This window comes from Petromyzon marinus, unplaced genomic scaffold (genome assembly GCF_048934315.1).
Source record: "Petromyzon marinus isolate PM22_M1 ecotype Great Lakes invasive population unplaced genomic scaffold, UKy_Petmar_22M1.pri1.0 PM_G_Scaffold_193, whole genome shotgun sequence".
Lineage (NCBI taxonomy): Eukaryota > Metazoa > Chordata > Hyperoartia > Petromyzontiformes > Petromyzontidae > Petromyzon > Petromyzon marinus.
This window is the reverse complement of record NW_027422754.1, coordinates 115,001-120,000: the sequence shown is the minus strand read 5'-3', so window position 1 is coordinate 120,000 and position 5,000 is coordinate 115,001. Positions and strand designations below refer to the sequence as shown.

The window sequence follows — 5,000 nt, the reverse complement described above, 5'->3', positions numbered from 1 at the left end:
TTTCCCATTGACACCAAGGGAACTATCACGGTTGTACTGCCTAGTCTGGAGTATATATGCGTTATCTGTAAACAACACATGGGCAAAGCATCCGAACTTGTTGCACATTTTAACATCAAACACAGAGACATTCCTCTGGTGTTTAAGTGCGCTAAATGTGACAAAACCAACTCAAACCACCGATCGATTGCCTGTCATGCCCCCAAATGTGGGGGAATAAAGTTAACTGAGGAAAGCTTACCAATGGTCTGTGAATGTTGCCAGGCACGCTTTGCGACTCTAAGTGGCCTTTCGCAGCACAAGAGGCATGCTCACCCAGTCACCCGTAATGAGGAAAGGATTAAAGATGGTATAAAGGGTACCTCGCAGAGAGGGGTACACCGTAGCTGCTGGTCTTTGAAGGAAGTAGAACAGCTGGCCCTTCTAGAGTTGCAGTTTCAGGGGAAAAAGAATATCAATAAGATCATTGCTGAAGCGCTTGGGACTAAGACCAACAAGCAAGTCTCTGACAAGAGACGGGACCTAAGTAAAAAGACAGGGGCCCCCATGTCAGACAGCTTACATTTTTCTTCTAGGCCTCTTGAGACATTGTCTCCCCCACCAAATGTAACAACGGGGACTTCATCCATACTCGCTCAAGCAGCTGAGCGGCTTACGAATGAGAATTCTGGGACCCTGGAAAAGCCTGCAATGGAGGCAATAAAGGCTTGGCTTAACGGCGAGGGCCAACATGATGCCCTCGTAGAAACTGCCACAGCATTGATGCTTTGTCCGATGAGATTGGTGAAAAACAAAGGAAAACGTTCAAAACCCGAGAACGACATTATTAAACCCAGGATATTACCCACACGATCTTGGATGAAGAAGAGAGCGGAAAAACGAGGAAGCTTCATGAAGCACCAGAAGCTCTTCTTTAAGAACCGCTCTCTTCTTGCGTCCTTAGTCCTGGATGGCACTGAACGTCATGAATGCCGAATCCCGAACGCAGATGTATATCGTTTTTACTGCGAAAAATGGGAGAAGGTGTTGCCATTCAATGGCCTGGGCCAATTTAAGTCATCAGGTGTTGCAAATAACGAATACTTTGAGCCCCTAATTTCGGTGGAGGAAGTTCAGACTGCCATACGGGCCATTAAACCAACGTCAGCAGCTGGGCCAGATGGCCTAACAAGGGCTGCAATCTGTGCTGCCGACCCCGAGGGTCGGACACTGACAGCCCTATTTAATGCATGGATGATTACAGGAATTATTCCCAAAGAGTTGAAAAAGAATAGGACGATTCTTATTCCTAAGGTTATGGACGATGAAAAGCTGAAAGAATTGGGGAACTGGAGACCAATAACGATCGGTTCAATGATTCTGAGATTATTTTCCAGAATAATGACTGCACGTCTTGCTCGTGCTTGTCCCTTAAACCCAAGGCAGCGTGGTTTTATAGCGGCATCTGGCTGCTCTGAAAATCTTAAGGTGCTACAGGACCTTATGAGACATGCTAAGAAATTGCACAGGCCGTTGGCTGTCATGTTTATCGACATAGCGAAAGCTTTTGACTCGGTTTCGCATGCTCATATTTTATGGGTGTTAAGGCACAAGAAAGTAGATGAACACGTGGTGGGCATCATCCAGAACGCCTACGATCGGTGTACGACCTCGTTCAAAAGCAATGGCGAGTCGACTCGAGAAATTAGCATACGTGTTGGTGTCAAACAGGGTGACCCCATGTCACCCCTGCTCTTCAATCTTGCCATGGACCCTTTGATATGCACCCTAGAGTCACACGGAGTTGGGTACTCCATTGATACCGACCACGTGACAGCTCTTGCGTTTGCTGATGATTTGGTGTTGGTGAGCGAATCTTGGGTTGGTATGGCCGAAAATCTAGCGATCTTGGAATCATTTTGTGGGCTATCGGGATTGGAGGTTCAGGCCAGAAAGTGCCAGGGCTTCATGATAAGCCCAACCAAAGATTCATATACGGTGAACAACTGCGACCCATGGACTATCAAAAATAAAGATGTCCATATGATCCAACCTGATGAATCAACGAAATACCTTGGTCTGAAAATTGGCCCTTGGACTGGCACTATACAGCCTGATCTACATTGTCAGCTAAAGACATGGATCTCGAAAATCGATGAGGCGCCTCTGAAGCCAACTCAGAAGGTTGAACTACTCAATGCCTATGCCCTACCCAGATTGTTATATCCTGCAGACCACTCGGACTGCAAGCAATCAACTCTCCGTGGGTTGGACCAAGAGATTAGAAAGGCGGTAAAAGGATGGCTCCACCTTCCCGCTTCAACTTGTGATGGACTGTTATATGCCAGAGCCCGAGACGGAGGCCTTGCCATCTTGAAACTGGAAAAAACAATCCCTTCGGTTCAAGTTAGAAGGCTGCAACGTATAGCAAACTCGTCCGATGCTATCACCCGTAATATTGTGTCCTCGCAGGGTATGGAGGAAGAATACCGTAATTTGTGGGTACGAGCAGGGGGTGACAGTGATGCAATCCCAACATTCGTTCTCAGGGACTCGGTGTCAAAAGAACCTGTATATCCGAGACCCTGCGATTGGAGGGAGCATGAATTTCAGAGATGGTGCGAAAAGCCGGTTCAAGGAAGGGGCATTGTAAACTTTGCGCATGATAGAATCAGTAATGCTTGGTTGAGGCCATGGTGCGGCTTTAAACAATGCTTCTTTATCGCAGCACTACAACTAAGGGCAAATATTTACCCAACAAGAGAAAGCTTGAACAGAGGCAGAGATGGGGCCTTACGTTCCTGCAGGAAATGCTCTGCCAGACTCGAGTCCCTTTCGCACATTCTCGGTCAATGTCCTGCAGTACAGAAAGCAAGAATTGCGCGACATAACAAGATCAGTAACATTCTGGCAGACGAAGCGGCTAGATTGGGCTGGTCTGTATACAAAGAGCCACGGTTCATATCCGAGACGGGAGAGATGAGAAAGCCTGACCTCGTGTTTGCAAAAGATGAGGAGGCGGTTGTGATCGATGTCACCGTCCGTTTTGAGCTTTCAAAGAATACCTTGTCAGATGCTGCCTCGCACAAAGTTTCGTACTATACCCCTCTTGGTGATCAAGTCAAAGTGCTGACGAAGGCTAGCAAGGTCACATTCTTTGGATTCCCGGTTGGGGCAAGAGGAAAGTGGCCCCTTGAGAATAACGAGGTACTTACCTCCCTGGGCCTGACCAAACCCAGAACGACATCACTGGCCAAGATGATTTCCCGCAGAACGCTGCTTTTCTCTCTTGATATTCTGAGAATGTTCTGTGGAAATTATGCGGTCTATGAACAGTCATAGACAACCTCCGAAACAAATAATAGTTTTGTTTTAAGATGTCATTTGTTTTAGATTGATTTTGTTATTTTCGAAGGTGAAGTCGGTTTTTATTTCATTTTACTATTTTCCACAATTTAGATTGTTATTTTCCAAGACGAAGTCTTGGTTCTTTTTTTTATTGTTAGTTTTTTTTTTTTTTTTAACACGTCGTATTTGTTACTTTAGAGCTTAGAGGGGACTTTATTTTCGCCTTACTATTTTCTGCCTACAAAGAAGATTAAAAATAAGCTTTTTCAAGATGGTTTTGTTATTTTCCAAGGTGAAGTCTTGGTATTCTTATTTTACTATTTTCCATAAAGAAGACCTTTCTTTTAGATTTTGTTATTTTCCAAGACGAAGACTTGGTATTTTTATTATATTGCCATTTTTTTACACGAAACTTATTCAAGAGCACTTATATAGATTAGACTTTGTTATTTTAATTCTTTATTTTTGGACTACATCAGTTCGAGAGTCCTGTAACTTACTATTTTCCGCCTACAAAGAAGATTACAAATAAGCTTTATTTAAGATGTTTTAGATTAGATTTTGTTATTTTCCAAGGTGAAGTCTTGGTTTTTTTATTTTACTATTTTCCACAAAGAAGACTTTTCTTTTCTTTTAGATTTTGTTATTTTCCAAGACGAAGACTTGGTATTTTTTTGCTATTTTTTTACAGGAAGCTTTATTCAAGAGCACTTATATAGATTAGACTTTGTTATTTTAATTCTTTATTTTTGCACTACATCAATTCGAGAGAAGACTACAAACCAGCTTTATTTAAGATGTTTTAGATTAGATTTTGTTATTTTCCAAGGTGAAGTCTTGGTTTTTTTATTTTACTATTTTCCACAAAGAAGACTTTTCTTTTAGATTTTGTTATTTTCCAAGACGAAGACTTGGTATTTTTTTATTGCTATTTTTTTTACACGAAGCCTATTCAAGAGCACTTATATAGATTGGTCTTTGTTATTTTAATTCTTTATTTTTGGACTACATCAGTTCGAGAGTCCTGTAACTTACTATTTTCTGCCTACAAAGAAGATTACAAATAAGTTTATTTAAGATGTTTTAGATTAGATTTTGTTATTTTCCAAGGTGAAGTCTTGGTTTTTTTATTTTACTATTTTCCACAAAGAAGACTTTTCTTTTCTTTTAGATTTTGTTATTTTCCAAGACGAAGACTTGGTTTTTTTTATATTGCTATTTTTTTTTTTACACTGCTTTATTCAAGAGCGCTTATATAGATTAGACTTTGTTATTTTAATTCTTTATTTTTGGAATACATCAGTTTGAGAGTCCTGTAACGTACTTTTTTCTGCCTACAAAGAAGACTACAGACAAGCTTTATTTAAGATGTTTTAGATTAGATTTTGTTATTTTCCAAGGTGAAGACTTGGTTTTTTTATTTTACTATTTTCCACAAAGAAGATTTTTCTTTTAGATTTTGTTATTTTCCAAGACGAAGACTTGGTATTTTTTTTATTGCTAGTTTTTTTTTATATGTTACTTCAGAGCATAGAGAGGACTTTATTTTTACCTTACTATTTTCTGCCTTCAAAGAAGATTAAAAATAAGCTTTATTCAACATTACTTATATAGATTAGACTTTGTTATTTTAATTCTTTATTTTTTGGAGTACATCAGTTCGAGAATCCGGT

At 40.4% G+C, this 5,000-nt stretch overlaps 1 pseudogene; it reads left to right on the top strand.

Moving 5' to 3' along the window:
• LOC142912215 (28S ribosomal RNA) overlaps positions 1–5,000 on the top strand; it is a 10,638-nt pseudogene that overhangs the window by 3,413 nt on the left and 2,225 nt on the right.